Below are 16872 nucleotides of genomic sequence, written 5' to 3' on the forward strand. Positions count from 1 at the left end.
AGAGGAGTGTATAGGGAGCGCTAATGTATCTGAACCAGATTTAATTCCTCTCATTTTGCACTGCTACCTGAAGCTGTAAAAGCCAGTGAACAGATGAATCACAGAATTCTATACTATCCTGAGCTTTGTGGGAAGGACTCACAAAGATAATCAAGTCCAGCTCCTGTCACTGCACAGAATCATCCCAAGTATCACACCGTGTATGTTCCTGAGAACATTGTCCAAATTCTTGAACTCTGCCAGGCTTGGTGCTGTGACCACTTCCTTGGAGACCCTGTTGCAGTCCCCAAACACCCTCGGCTGAAAACCCTTTTTCTAGTATCCAACCTAAACCTCCCCTGACACAGCTTCAGGCCATTCCCTTGGGTCACTGGAGAAGAGATCAGCATCTGCCCATCCTCTTCCCCTTGTGAGAAAGTTGTAGCTTCAATGAGGTCTCCCCTCAGTCTCTTCTCCAGGCTAAACCTCAGCTGCAACTCTTATGGCTTCCCTTCCAGACCCTTCACCATCTTTGCAGCCTTCTCTGAATGCTCTCTAATAGCTTTATATCTTCCTTATATTGTGAGTTAGGCAGAAAATTTCCTCCTGCCTCCATATGGGGAATGAACCTGCCTCTTTGCAATCCTTCAGATGTCTTCTAGCTGTTTTGAAGACAAAAACTCTTCCATATGGCACTCTAATTGCACAATAAAAGTGATTTAATTGGAAATAATTACTTTGTTTTCAAAGTATCATAACTATTTCAGCCTAAAGCCAGCTTTCGGAAGAGTGTTTTGTAAAAGAGTTCACAGATGATGGAGCTGTCTGGTTAATTTTTAACTATTGTCTCTATCCTTCAATTTACCTACTTGGTATTGTTTATATAGCTGCAAGGAACAAAGACAAAGGGTTGTTGGTAAAAGCAGTCAGAAATGAAATGAGGGCAGATAAAAAATACCTTCAAAGAAAATATCAGAAGACCTTGAAAGAACAAAGGCTTAGGGGAAGTGCCTATTTATCTGTCTGCAGACAAGTACACAGACATGTTGGGTTTTTCTGCAGTGCGCGGGTCTAAGATCAAAAACTAAAACACTTTACAAACCATTTCTATGGACAGTTTTGGGGAAAGCCAAAGCTGGCATAGGGGAGTAAGTGAGGCAGGTAAAGAGCTATTTAAGGGAGATATTTCAGGAGTGAACCCAAGAGATGCAAAGATTCAGGCGAAGAACCTGGCTCTTAAAGCCAACAAGGAGACAAGGAGCATTTAAAACTTGGGAGGAGATTGTGAACTTTAGTTAGACTTGATGATGCTTCACTCTGGGGCTAACTCTCTCCTCTGGCAGTTGTTTGAGTAAATAAGCAATCCTTCATTTTGACAAAGCTCCTTTTTCCTCAGCAGCTGGTCAAAAAAGCTTCCCAGAGGAATCTCTTGGAGGTAGAAATGTGGCTGAGAGAGTGAGACCAAGCTATAAAGCAGCTGGACCTTGAAAGAAATAAGAAAAAGAGAGCTGATTGCATGACAGAGGTGTTTAAAAGGGACTTGAAGGGTGTCGTACAGAGTATGGTTTACTTCATGATTGATATTTTTATTTTGGGATAGCTTTGGCGTAAGAGCTATTCCAAAAATACTCCTTTTAGAGCCAGTCATAAGACAATCTAAAAGTAAGCAATTCTGCTGCTGAAATGCATACTCACACAGACTTTGGGATTATTTAATGATACAGGTGTGACTCCACATTAGCAGCTGTACTGATGCAACTTCCACCTGTATATCACCTTGTGGTGATGTCTCTACATTTCTGTCACTCAGCACATCCGAGCTATGCTTTAATACCCCTTCAGAGGCATGACTGCATGGAATCAATTATCCTGGTGTGATGTGAATTGCTAAAGTCATTCTGTTGTTAATTAATTGGTTGTGCCACATAAAAATAATCTTCCTAAAGTTCTCTGCATTACAGATTAAGGTGAGCTTCTCCACAGAACTAGCAGTTTGAAGGGTCTCAGCAGTAATCTAAATGACACTGATGTGCTAGGTTGGTAGTTATTCTCTGTATTGCAGGAGGAAAATATTTCAATAAAATTTCAGCTGTGTTTGGGTGTCTGTTGGAAATGCTTTCCCTGAAATACCAAATGAAATCCCTGTGCCATAAAGAGATTAAGCAGAAAAGTGAAGATCATTTGACTATGTTTGAAGAACTCATGTGAGCCCAGAGTGTTAGACAGATGATGAGAAGCAATGAAATTATTGCTTTTTAAAAACTTGGATGATGAGATTCTGGGAAGACACCTGTAGGGAACCTCTAACTGCTTGACCCGACTAAACAACTGACCATATTTTTTTTATAGTCTTCAAATGTAAACTTGGGGAAGTTTATTCACAAATATCATTGCAATTTCCATGGGCAACTAATCATTTCTATTATAATCATGCCCAGCTGCAGCTGCCTGCAGCTAAAAATGGAATGCTGAATATTTTTTTCCCCGTAGTTTATTTTAGTAATTAAGATTCTTGATAATTGGAGCATTTTTGTGAGAGTGAGAAGTATGAAACCTTTGCAAAGCTCACCTTGTGATCAAGTTTTCATCTGAAGAAATTGGCTTAGAGGCTACTGAGAGGCAGGATTATGCCCTGAATCCTCCACTGCTCTCATTCTTGTTTTGACATTTCTCTTAGGATGCCAGAGTGCTGATACAAATGGCTGTTTCCATTATCAAGCAGCACTTCAAGCCTTTTCTCTGCACTAATTTATCTGATTTCTCTAATCAGCCCCTTCTCATGAACACCACTTGTCTTCCTGATCATAGGAAACTCCTTGTTCTTCATTTAGAATATAAGGAACATAAGAACATAAAAAACCCCAAAATCACCATGAGTGTAGTTAAACACTGGAAGAAATAGTGGAAGCTCCAGCCTTGGTAAACTTCAGACCTTGACTGAACCCTAAATCAGGCTCTGAGCTGCCTCACCCAAATTTGAAGCTAGGTTTGACTTGAGCAGAGGAGTGGCTCTAGATATTTCCAGGTGTCCTTTCTGACCAAAAGTTTTCTATGATTGTGTTCTTAACCCAGAATACTTTTTCTATTTAGTACTGAAATGCAGAAAGGGTCATTCAATCATTTAATCTGAACCATTGTAGAGTTTTGGCTATGGAAGATAGGAAGTCCTGAGTCCAAGAAGAAATTCAGGCCTCAAACAGCTCTTTGTACATTTAGATGTTGTCTTTTGAAACCTACATCCCTGTACTTATAGGCAAATTTTTTCTAAAGCAAGTAGAAAATATTGCCAAACCAGATGGGGACACGTTTTAAACCCATATTGCCAAGGAGAGTAGGCAGCTCCTGAGCATGGACTGAGCTGGTGCTGCCTCAGCACAGAAAAACTTCAACTGAATGTCTCTGGGAAAGGGAAAGAATTTTCCTTTCCTCAGGAGACACCAAAGGCCAGTGTTGTGTGAGGTTTTGTACACATGCCCTTGCAGCAACAGTCAGTCTCTCAGTTGAATCAGACAAAACTGAGAGATAAATAAAAGGATGTTTCTGTCTAAAAGTACACGGTCTCAGGCACAGAAGCTGTTATATTCCTCAGCATCTCTGGAAATGCCTAAGTGTGTTTTACAAGACAGTAAAATAGTGATGGAATTTAAGGTTATGAAGTCCCTAAGCCCATAGAACAAAACCTGCGGGTTCCTGAACTCTAGAGACAACTTTCCAAGCAGCAAAACCTCAACCCTACTGGGACTCTCAGAAGAGGAGGTTTCTTCAGTTTTGTTTCCTAGTGAGCTGACTGTGGTGCCCATCACAGTCCTCTTTGTCTCCCTTTATATTGAATGATTAGAAAGTTTGGCACAGAACCAGGGAGGTTCAGATTCTGTTTTCTCCTTCACCTTAAATTTTTTGAAGTTATTTGCCAGTCAGCTTTGCATTCTGTCTATCCTTCCAAACAGGATCCATCCTTCTGGTCCTAGAAAAAACAAAAAGGAAGAAGACATAATTGTGGTGTTGTAGTTACAGCACAGAATTGGGGTAGGGAAAAATCTTTGTTCTGCTCCTAATTCTCCAAAACTACTTATATGTTATAGAATTTTCTGTTGTAGCAATTGTTAGGAAAAATACAGGACTATCTTACTACAGTAGTAAGAATACTATAGAATGCAAATCAAACATGTGATTATATTTTGCCTGGTTCATAGGCTGCTTGAAGGACATAAATTAAAAGCTATGTGAAGCCTAGACATGAGACATTAAGATTCTGTTTCAGTTCTTCACAGGATTTTTATTAAAAAAATTACTTGGAATAAATGAAGATCAGACAAATTAATTTACATATAAAATGAGGTCTACTTGGAATGCTCTGATATTTGAGCTGTTGCTGAGATAATTCTTTACAAAACCAACAAAAAATAAAGATTTACAGAAAAAAAATAGTATCTTTTATTATTTCAACTGATACTCTTGAAAAAAAAGAAACTAGTTCTAAATAAAACAAAACCTTCTGCAGAACTGTAGACAGTTATGGCTACAAGAACATTATTCAAAATAAAACAATAATAATGAAGTTTTAATTGTAATTGCCTGAAAAGGTCAACTGATAATTTTGGACACAAGAAATGAAAGAACTATAAAACTGGTTGCATTTGTCGATATCAAAAAAAGGAATTTCAATTATATTTCTTTTTTAAATGTCAGAGAAACTTGTGTTGTTTTAGAAATTAGAGGACACTGCCTATGTTTGTGTTCAAGTGATGATGCTAGTAAATGTTACTGAATAATCTGAGAGAAAGCACAAAAAATCCAACAATCTGAGTATGAGAGAGCTACTGAAGGCAATGTAGGCAAAGAGATGAGACCTACATATCTGATAACAGAGCAGGAGGCTGCTAACTTTCATCCTTATTTTACATGGGACAATTGAGCAAGTTAAAGCCATTATTTTCCAAAATAATCTGTGATTTTGAATGTATATGTTGCAAATTATTCTTAATTAAGATAAAATTTTCAGAGCTAAAGATCTACATGATGTGAGGGTTTGAGTGGTCTTGGAATTTTATGTTCCATTTCTAAACTATAGACCACCCACATTGCAGCATCAGATAGAATTTTAAAAAACCCAAGTTTTTAATGCTTGACCCATGATCTTTCCTAGAGCTCTTAAACATCACAAAGGTTCATAGCTATATTTCCACTAAGCTCATTAGCAGTAGTCAGTTTGACTTACATTCATTAATTGACTTTCATATAGCATGGAGGCGTGGTAGAATTTCATTGGTATTTTTTATATTAATTCAGAAAAAAAGACTTTTTTTTCTAAATATATTCAGTGGTGATGGATCAGTAATCCTATTTCTTGAAGAACAGTCTGGGGCATTCTTTATTCTTTTCCTTTCTAATTTAGACATTATATTAAGCATCAAGATCTGCTTTCTAGTGCAGACTTCTAAACAATCAAACAATTCTCTAAGTCAGGTTTGTGTGTTTGAGAGTGATTTCCTATGGCCATGCAAGCTGATCTGTCAAACTCTGACCCTTCCTCTTCCCCAGCATGTTTACTTTGGCAAGGTCACAAAGAGAGACGTAAATTGTTTGGTTTAAATAAAAACAATCAGAACATTTAAATCACAAGCAGATCATAACCTGGTGACATGGCAATGGAAATCTCTCAAAGTGCTGCCCACATTTTTTAAATGAGATGCTGTTATTGCATTGATTTATCCACAGTTAGATTTCAACAAAAGAGAAGCTTGAAAATATCTGCATCTGGCATTGGTTAGGGGATTTCTGGAGGCAGCTGGGGCTTATCCAAGTTCCAGTTACATCAATTCTAGGAAAACACCTGTGTCTAAAATTGTCCTTTAGTACTCTGGCTGACTGGCACAGAACAACCTATGTACATACTGTTATCTTTGCTTGCTCTCTACAGGATGACTGTACACGCACTACTTACTGAAAGTTTCTGCCCTCTGCTAAGTTCTAGGGGATGTTCTAGATGTTCCAGACCAAAATTCTAAAATTCTGCTGGTCTGAAGAATACATACAGTCAGGGTCTGGTGGCCATTGGTGTTCCATTATCCTTATTAGGAAAGTAGCTATAGCCTAAGGATGTTCCTTGCTGTATCCAACTAACTCCACTTTCCTTGGCCCTGATTCACTGCATCCAGTAGGAACTTAGCTGAATGATTTAATGTAAGGCAGGAGCTAGGAGGACTCAATTTTCCCTCAAGGACTCAGGTGGAATCCGTGGTGTGTAAGGTGGATAGACAGCACTGCTTTCATGGAGATAACTGTCTCTTTCCAGAATACATGCAAGATTTAGACTGACAGCTCCCTGAAGTGGGCACATCTTCCTTATGCCTGCAGTAAGCAAGGATGAATCTGGGACTATTTGTTCTCATTCTTTCTAAAGGCAGTTGGGAAATGTATAAACTTAGTGAAGTTTGAAGTTCAGGAAACTGTGGTCCAGTATATTTTGAGTGCTCAAAAATAGTTCTTCTATCAGACTCAATTTTAAGCTATACATTTTTAGTCTAATAATAAGACAAAAACCTTGAAACCATCCAGGCTGGAGGCAAGATCTGCAGTCTCATACAGACTAATAAAATTGAGAGTTCATAAAAATTGATGATTAATATCTGGTGTTCACCACCAACATTTCATGAAATACATAAAAAGAAAGACAAGAATATTTACATTTACATGACAGTATGACACACACTTTCTAGCAAGTCTCCAGATTTGTATTATTATCCCCCACTTTAAGGTGAATAATGCAGTGGTTTAATGCAATTAGAAATGCTTAGCTGTTTCTGTGTGTGTCATCAGCAACAGACAAGGGTTGAATTTACTGACCCATAAAGTTCAGGAATATCTTAATGCCACAGGACATGTTTGGGCAATTAAATTTTCTCCTGTATTTCTAATGAGCAAAAAGAAGCAGGAGTGTAATATCACAAAGCTGAGTCAAAGCCAGCAAGAATCCCTTGATGTTTTATTTACTTTCCCTTATTTTAGCAATCATTTTGGTTCTTCTAATTTAAGTGGCCTATGTGTTTCAGAACCAAAAATAATGGGAGAAGAGACATCTGCCTGATAGTCTGACAGTAAAATACTATTAATAGCAATACCAATACAATCACTGCTCATACTGGAGTCCACTGATTTATCTTCTAGAATGGTAAAGAGTCACAGTGCAAGGCTAAGTGCCTTTTCCAATGAAGAAACTGTCTGGACTGTCAGAGCTCACAGTTAGCTGCAGGGAGGGAAGAAGATTAAATCTCTTCAACCCTCTTCAATAGTGAGAGTGCCTTTGGTTTAGAGAAGAGGGTTTGTGGAAGCAGAAATAAGTGATCCCTGACATTTTGCCTGGGAGGAAAGATATGGAGAGTAGGAATGGGGCAAGCGCAGGACTAACCTACTCCTGTTTTAATGTTTTGTAGCTTCCCTGCATGATGGATGATACTTTTCTTATCCTTCTACCTGGTCTTCAGGAGTCAGGAGACTGACAGTGTGAAAATTTAAGCATCAAAGTATTTTAAATCTGAAGGACAAATAATGACATTCAAATTTTAATTCTTCTTTTGATCTTAGAAATATACAGTACACTTCTATGTTCAGAAGGTTCCATTTATTACAAAAAAGAAAAGAAAAAGTGATCCTGGGTATAGGGCTTCAGGAAATACAAGATACTTTGAGACTTGGAGTCAAGCACTGCAGTTGCTAATCTTGCACCCACATTACAAATGTGTTACCTGCCCTGTATGAGGAGAAAGACAAAGCCTATGAATTTCTATCTCTCTCTGATTTGTGGAGGTTAAGACCCTGATGCTTCTGCAGTGAAATCTAGGGATGGAGCCTCTGTAGTCATTAATCCTACTATTGAATTTAAAGTCTTCCTGGATTTCAGGCCTCAGATTTCTGCAGTGAGCAATCAAATAGAATATCCCTCTGTAAAGCCCTGCTGACATGGCTCTGGATCTTTTGAACCCTCCCAACCGAGATTCACCACTTACAGTATCCTTTTGCAATTTTCTGTGAGGCTTTTGGCAAATCTCATCCTCTAATAAAAGACAAGATGAAAACTCCAAGCAGTGAGTCTGTGAAATTATTGGTACAAAGACATGTTCTTATTCTTACACCACTGGCTACAACAGAAATTGCTGCTAGAGGGAATCCAGCACTTCCTGTACTTTCCAAACACATTGTGAGTAGAGATAATTTCCATTTCATATCAATAACAAATCCAGAATTGTCCTTGCTCTATCTCTTTAGAGGGTTCAGAAAAAAATAATTTCTTTGTCTCAAAGCCTTCCTTTCTCTTTCTTCCAGTCGGGATCTTCTTTGTGCAAGAACTTTTCTCATGCTTGAAAAATTTCTTCATTTCTCTGGCTGACACATTGCTTAAACCTCCCTGACAGTTGCTTTGCATCTTGGTTTTTTATGCTATTTTCTTTCAGTACATGATTTGCTGCCAGAAGGACTAGGGTTCTTAGCCATCCACTACAATAACAAAACAATATAGAAGAAAACAAAGCAAAAACAAACTCACAATTTACAAAGAGCTGAACTTTCTTTCCGCTTTCATTCTGTGTCCACATCTGTTAATTTAAGAGGAGAGACTTCTGAGACATCAAAGAACCCTGTAGGGACAGCTGCTTCCACAGCCCTGACAACCTCAGGAGGTCACTAAAGGACACATCCCAAAATATGAAGTGTCTATTGCAAAGAACTGATGAAGCACCTCATTTCTAGGGTCTTCACTCCTCCTGGGCCTGATCCTTTACTGCTGACTGCAGTGAAATAAGGGTCAGATTGTGTGGCATTTACCCAGATGACAATTTGCCTCACGCAAAGCACACAAAGGACTGAGACAGCTGGGAGCTTTAGATCAGGGTGTTTCCTTCCCTGTTATGATAAAAAATTGACAAACCAGCCAACAAACACTAGAGGGGGAAAGAATGAAAACTACAATAATATGCAAGAGATTCCCTCCTTGATTCTCTCATCAAGTCAACATCATAAAAATCATAATTAAAAAATGCCTGGATTTTTTTATTTTCCCCCAGATAAAGGTAGGTTTATTGTGTGTTGAAATGCCAGTGTCAACTACAAAATATTAAATGCTATGAAAAATACCCAGGCCCAGAAAGAGCAACAGTTTAATTTTTGTTTTTATTGAATTTCCCAATTAATGTTAGTTGGCAGAATTTAGGTTAAAATTCTAAAAAATTAAATCATTTACAAAACAAGATACCCATCTAAGTCCTTTTGACTGTCTCTAAGAAGTAGAAATATGATTTTCAGTTTCATCACAGCCAAGCTGTTGATAGAAGGGTTGATCTGACACAGCCAAGGAAAACTGAAAATTTGGACCTCATATCTTCACAAATGTGCCAAATGAAGCTTATTTAGATAGAGACACCAGGTCACTGTTCAAGCAGCAGCAGAGGCTGTTCAGCCACCAGTTTTAACTCACCTTTTCAGCTGTGCTGGACCTCACCTTTTAAGCTGACTCCCCTCTTACTGTTCCTAGAGGGCTGAGAATACTTTGGTTTTTAAAACCTTGTCTGCTCCATTAACAACTTTATTCTTTCATTAAATTACTGACATTTCTAGAAAGAGCCTCTGGGCAGAGACGACACCTTTCTATGTGCCAGCAAAGGCCACCTTCATCTGTCTTGAGCTGTTCTACTCGAGGACAAATTCTGGTTTCAGAACATTTTGTTGTTTGATTTCATTCTTGATTGCAAAACATACTACACAAGGCCAGATCTTAGTGTTTGGAGTGTTTATCCACTCTCCTGAAGGCCTAATTGCTTGTTAGTCACCTCCTAATTGATTGCTGAGGAATAGTGATTAGGAAGGCTCAGACAGAGGATAATGACTTCAGGTGGGATGTACCCTGGGAAGCCTGAGTAATATCAGGCATTCATTTAAATCACTCCCTTAATAAACAGGAGTTAGGTTGGGGCCAGCCTGGGGAAGGTGTGGTGTGCTGAAGGACCTTTCACTCATCATTTGGACATGTGAGCTGAGTGACAGCTCCAGGAGCAATTGGACCCTCAGTAACATCTGTCTTTGGGGACAACTGCTTCCAACCTCTCTTTCTAACTATTTTTTGGGGTTTTTTAAACACACTCTGTACCAATGGCTCCACTTACCTGTGGCCCTCATCCAAGGCACTAAACCAAAGGAATATGTCTTGCTCCCATGGAATTCTGTGTTGAGTTACCGAGCCAAGAGGGGCAGAAAACTGCTGCTGACACCAGATCAGGCAGAGGTGTCATTTCAGGCACTGAGAAAGCTCAAATTGTTTGTCCTCTGCAAACAGAGAACTCTAGGCAGGAGTGAAGGACCATGTGGCTATGGCAGGCATCAGTGCTCAAAGGGAGCTCTGCCCTGGTGAGCTGTTCACCTTTCCTGCTGAACCTCCATGGATGGGCTGGGGGCAGCAGGCAGGTGTCCTGAGGAGCAGAAGTTGGGCTCTGTGTCTACACAACTGTCAGCATCCCCAGTCCCTGTACCCTTTGGGGCAGAAAAAACAGGGCTGGAAGGAGGAAGGAAGGCCTGGAGGACAGTGTTTTAGTTTTGCTTTTTTTCTTTCACTAGTTGAATCTATTGAAAGTGACAATAAATGAAATTACTTTTTTCCAAGTCAAGTCTGTTCTGCCCATGATGGTAATCAGCAAAGGAATCTCCTTCAATATATCTCACCATGAGCCTTTTCAGTTTATTTTGTCACCTGTCCTGCTGAGGAAGGATGATGAAGCAGCTGGGTGGGTATCCAAGATCAACCCACCACAGTCACAGCCCCTGTCTTACAACCTGAAGCTCACTGTAATTTGACACAAGAGACCTGTTCTATATGAGCCCTTTTTTAGTTCTTAGCCAGCTATTATAAATGCATAATCCAGGTGTTATAGTGTACAAACATAACCATTAGATAAATAATATTTTATTAAAATAACTGTTAAAATGGGAAAAACAAACCGAAAAAGAACCTTGACAAGTGTGTGGCCTTTCTTCAGCTAGAGTGTCTCTGTATCAATAAGCATGGTCTCTTTTTGTAAAAGAATCTAATGCCTGAATAAAAGACAATCAAGATCTAAAAAGCCTGACTCACTGTCTGAGATCATTATCTTGTGTCCCCTTATTTGTTGGAGAAAAGTAACTACCTCTGGTGGGTGTGACCCAGGCCACCTAAAGAGTGAAGTATTATACCAGGGATAAATTGCTTTTCTGAATTATATTTTTTTCCTATCACTTCAGAGGAAAATTAGACAAACTTTAAAAGGCTATTGAGGTTTAAGTAGGTTGAAGTTAGGTGTGATGTATCCTACCCTTAGCTCCCACTCTAACCAAGAAGGATAAAAAGGTAGACATTTTGGCTGGGATAGAAGGCAGTACTCACACCATCTGGCTATTTTAGATACAATGCATTATGAGATGCTGCATGGACCACTGGTACCTACAAACAGCACTTTGAAAGCCCCAAGTTACCTGCCAGCTACATACAGGGATCCACAGAAATATGCCCATGGGTGTCAGCACTCCTGAAAGAAGTGACCTGCTGCAGTGCATAGGCCTGAACACTACAGCTGGTTTTAAAATGGGACCTTCTTGCAGGACTCTGGAGTCTTAAAGATGTCTGGAAGATTTGCAAAAATCATCCATTCAAGTAAAATGCTAAATCTTACAGAAGGTAAAGGGGAAACTCATTTGGATGCTTTAACAGCTCTCCCTTGACACTTCTTTAGAGGTCTAGATACTGCTGTAAATCTTGTCTGATAAGCTTACAGCCACACAGGTGTGATCACAGGTGTGATAGTGCTTCATCAGCAGCTAAAATTAGAGTGCATCTTTGTTTTCTCAGCTGTCTCTGAATTGCTGCTTGCCTATCCATTTAAATTTGAAGAGAAAACTGCCATTTGCCTTGTCCTTGCACTGGTTTAGCAGTGCTAAAGGTTGGTACCTCTAGAGAAAATGGCAGCCTAAGCCTTGGTAGCCAGAGAGTCCAAGCAGACCGAAAGTGTGTCCCTTTCCTGCATGGAGAAGAGAATAGTGATGTCAGCCTCCCAGGCTGAATGAGCAGATGCCCTTTTACAGATGAGAAAATTCAGGATAAATGAGCACATATGCTGTGGCCAATAGCCATTGCTTTGTTCCCAGCCAAGCCTATCAACAACACCATCAAGAAGTTAACTCACAGCTACAGACAGCAGATGCTGAGGCATCCTGCACTCCCTGAAGCCTGTTTATTTCTCACCAAAGGTAAAGCTTGTGCTGTGCAAAACACAAGATTCTGAGACAGAAGATCTCAGCAGGTATGGATTAAGCAAAAGCTGCTGGTTCAGAGAGCACTTGGCTCCTGAGAATGCAGCATAGCTTCTTCTAAACTTTTTTTTTTTTTAATACCTGCCTGCTCAGAATCAGGAGGTATTTTGGTCAATTAATGAATATAGCCTCATGATAATCCATCAAGATAAGCAGCAGTTCCTTTTTCAGAAGCAGAAGTAGAGATTTGGAGTGAGAGCATGAGGAAAGACACAGGCACCTCCAGGATGAGCACATGTAGTCCATACAGCAGCCATGGGAGGCACAGGAGGAAGACACACATCCTAGCAGTGACTATTTTAACTCGGTATCTGTTTTGAATCCAGGGGTGGTGAGAATGAGCTTTTCATCTGGGCAAGATTGGTCTAGGTTCTTTGTGGCAGAGCAAAACTAAAACCTGCACTTCTTCCCTTATCCACAGAGATTTGTACTTTCCTGTCAGTTCCTGCCTCCAGATTCCTCCTCCATGGCAATAGTGCTGTGCTGTGGGATGCAGGTCAGTGCAACACAAAGGATCCCTGAGAGGATCCTGTCCTCTGCCCATGCTGCCAAAAGCACATCCTGGCTGCCCTGGCTGAAGACGTGTGGCTGAGTGTGCTGCCACCTCACCCTTGACAGCTTTTGGACATTTTCTATTTTTGGCCATGTGTTCCAGCTCCATTGTACCTTTAACCCAGCACTGAGCTGAAGGATAGTAAAGGATTATCAAGATCTGCCTGTCATAAAGGATGCACTCTGGTACCTGCAGTTGCTTTTATAAAGGGATATGTACATGCTCAGTGACACTGCCTGTGCATCTTTTTTAACAGCAATTTTTTTAGTGCTTGCTTCTCCTCAGTTTAGATAGCTTGGATTTGATATTTTTCCCTTTAGTATTTCCCTTCTGTGTGCTAGCACTGAGTTTACAGCTTCTATTTGTGTCACCATGGTCTTTTACAGTGGGATAGTGGGACCTGAATGTTGGCCTTTGCTCACATATAAATGTATCTGACCATTGTTTAATGAAATTCACCCACATTTGTTCTTTAAAAAATGTCAATCAATACCAATACTAACTAAATTTTAAGATGTAGAATGGCTTGGGTTGGAAGAGACCTTAAAGATCATCTAGTTCCAGCAACCTCTGCTGTGGGCAGGGACACCTTTCACCAGACCTGGCTGCTCAGAGCTCCTGCCAACTTGACCTTGAACACTGCCCGGCATGGGGCATCCACAGCTTCTCTGGGAAACCTATTTCAGTGCCTCACCACCTTCACAGGGAAGAATTTGTTCCCAATGTCCAATTAAAACTTGCTTTCTCTCAGTCTGAGCCCATCTCCCCTCATCCTGTAACCACACCCTCTTGTACATAGTCTCTGTATATCTTTCTTATAGGATCTCTCCAGGTACTGGAAGGCTTCAATTAGGTCACCCTGAAGCCTTCTCTTCCCCAGGCTGAACAACCCCAATTCTGTCAGCCTGTCCTCATAGCAGGGGTGCTCCATCTCTAATAATCTGGGTGCCTCCTCTGAATTCACTCCTCATCCTCAGGTGGCATCTTCCTAGCATCTGACTACTGGTCTTGTGTGAATTTTCTCACATCCAGAGGCATGGGTTTAATTTGTTGTACCGTTATTCATTTATTTATGAATCAAAGAAGAGCAGATGAGAACCATGTCCTACCCCCAGCTGGCAGAAGGCAGTTGAGTGCAGCTGAAATCAACTCAGTTAATTGATAAAACAACAGCTGAGGACCAAGCTGGGTAAACCTCTGTGAGTTCTTACTGGAAAAATGCTCTCAAATTTCTACTTCAGGTTTATATTAAAGCAGCCAAACTTTTCTGAAGCAGTGGAGATAAAGTGGGAGGTTAAGATATTAACCATTACAGTGTTTTTCAGAACCACAGTGCTTCTGCACTTCATCTGGGCTTCTCCCTGACCTGAATTTGGAACTAACTGAGACCTAGTCAGAAACAGATATTGTGGCTGGCTTTACTCTGAGTACTTGTATCCTCAGGGCTAGAGAGCACTGCTACAGTCTGGAGAAGTCAGGAGCCAGATAAGGGGAGAACTATTATCTGAAAATCAGGCAAAGTTGTAGTCTCTGATGTTTGGCCTATGATACAAGGAAAGGCTGTTTGTTCATTTTCCTTTGGTAGAAAAGGAAAGTAGGACTTGGAATTTCAAAGCTGATTAGGCAGCTGAGTAATCAAAGGAAATGTTATTGTGTTTAAGATCCTGGGAATGTAAATATGAAAAAAAGGGTGGACAAAATCATCTTCAGCTGTAAGGAAGAAAGGTTATCCTCGTTGGAGCTTAGCAATGTGCTAAGATAAGTGCCAGGGAGGGTTCAGCTGCTCTTCTCATTACATCCTGGCAGGAAGGCTGGGAAGGGATGTGGTTGTCAGGGGGGCCATGTACAAGAGAGGTCTCTCCTCTCCTCCATGACACAGGAGGAGCCTGCACAGATGGATTCACACACACACCTACACTCTTTAACCTGTCTGTGGCATCAGATCCCAATCTCCCCACAAAGGTGCACTAAAGTTCCTTGCCTGCTCTTTATTTATCCTTGGTTTTGGAGGACCAGCTTCATTTCCCTCTTACTAAGAACTGTTTTGTCCTACAGGGATTTTTTTCTATTCACAAATTCAGAAGTCTCCTTCATTTGTAGCTCATAGCCCAGAAAATCAGTTAATTGTATGAACCTCAACACTTGAATGCTTTTTTAGGAGCCATGATGAACTGAATCTTTTGTCAAACTCTTGCAAGAATCCCCACATTTGAGCTCTGGTCTTTGGGGAGGAAAGGATAGTGAAATGAAATCGTATGTCCCATGTGAGCAACAACTGTTTGGTACATTAGCAATTCTGGGATGTGCGGCAACAGATTTTAGAAACTGCAAAACTTTCTCATGAGATTTCTTTCACAGTAGCTTTTGGAGTGATAGCATAGAATTCTTAGGAGGAGTCATACATTTCATTATTAGCAAAGTAAAAGCAGTATGGCCTTGCTCATTTCTGGAGAGATCAGCTTGACTTTTACATTTGAAAGAGAAGGGTGAATAAAACCCCGGAAGAAGAAATATAAAACAGCAAAGATAAAGATCAAAATTCTGTAAGATTATTGTCTGACAACTCCCATAGAGTCAGAAAGGATGAAAATGCATAAATGCTTATTGGGATTTTTAATGGTTATTTTATAATTAAACAGTCAGACGAGACAGTTAAATTTGAAACAGAACATGCATTATTATGAAAATCAGAAAGCGGGTTGAAAAAAGAGATAAAATATAGCAATTACCCCTTTATGCCAACAAGGTTTCAAACAGAATCCTACCAGAGAGATAATTTTTCAGCAGAAAGATAAGATTTTATTGCTTCCAGGAATTTATTCTAACCCTGAGTACTCTCTTGCTCACACTGTTTTAAATCTACCCCCAGTAGAGACCAGTGCAGTAGAGTGGTTCTCAGCTCTGGAGTTCACCTACCTCTCTGGAGCCTTAAACCCTTCTTTCTGGAGGCTACACAGCAGCAGCAGCTCAGATGATATCAGATCAATGTGGAAACCCTTATGGAGATTTATTTCCTAGTCCTGATCAGTCTGCACATCTGAAGAGCAGCTTGGCCTTAGTCTGCTATGACGTGGTTGTTATATGGGCAGAGGCAAAGGGTAGAACTCAGTTGTTATAATACAGAAGAAAGTTTTTGTGGGAAGAGGAGGGACCCACACAAGAATTCCTACTGCTCTGTTGAGGCTCTTGTGCAGATCAGAGGTTGTCTCAGATTCCCGGATCCCAGACACCTCTGCTGTGCTCCGGTCAGGTGTTTATAGCTCAAAGGGGCTGGCATGGCAAGCAGCCAGCCCCAGTGCTGGTGTTGCAGATACTCTTGACTCATCTGTCTTCTATCAGTCCAAGGGAAACATTTAATGCCTTCCTCATCTGAGATTTTTAGATTATTTTATTAATTTCTCTGTTAAATTGATTTTAGCAGCAGCTGTGTGCACTCAGCATTTGAGTAAATTAGACCCTGGTGTCTGCTGTTTGACTCCTTCCCAGTAAAAAGAGGAGCTCATAGAACAATGCCTTCTGAAGTGGCTTTGTCCAGGATTACATGAAATCTACAGCACAGGGAAGTGGAAAAATCCAGTTCTTCAGTTCTGTGTGTCATCCTATTGAAACTGTCTTTCTGTTGCAGGAAGCAAAGGAGGTTCTCACAAAAAGCCCAACAAATTATTCTCCTGTATGGATTTGTCTCAAATCAAGGACACAGAAGCAAAATAATTCATGATAAGGTATTTAAATATGGTTTTGTAATGCTTATACACAAATCATCATTCCCAGGGCCATATTGACTGTGATGTTTCCTTATTTCTAAGTGCTTTACTTTGTACCCTCAAGCATTCATCACTTTGCATTAAAGTTATTTCTGTGCAGACCAGGAAGGGAGAAAGTTATTCTGGTTTAATTGCTTCTTACCGTAAGGACTGATAGGTATAAACCATATCAAGGAAAGTTTGTGTCTACCAGAAGTCTATAGGTGGTTCAGGTCATAGACTTTTTGGGCTTAGGACTCCAGTGTTGCA

General features: G+C 40.2%; 1 protein-coding gene across 1 annotated transcript in view; it reads left to right on the forward strand.

Annotated features, from left to right (window-relative positions):
- LOC110476996 (uncharacterized) overlaps positions 1–16872 on the forward strand; it is a 37604-nt gene that overhangs the window by 18875 nt on the left and 1857 nt on the right. Inside the window, exon 5 of the mRNA XM_085572578.1 lies at positions 16485–16581. The gene's annotated coding sequence lies outside the window, so the exon portion shown is untranslated. The remainder of the gene's footprint in view (positions 1–16484; positions 16582–16872) is intronic.

Source organism: Lonchura striata, chromosome 2 (assembly GCF_050655825.1).
Source record: "Lonchura striata isolate lonStrDom1 chromosome 2, ASM5065582v1, whole genome shotgun sequence".
NCBI lineage: Eukaryota > Metazoa > Chordata > Aves > Passeriformes > Estrildidae > Lonchura > Lonchura striata.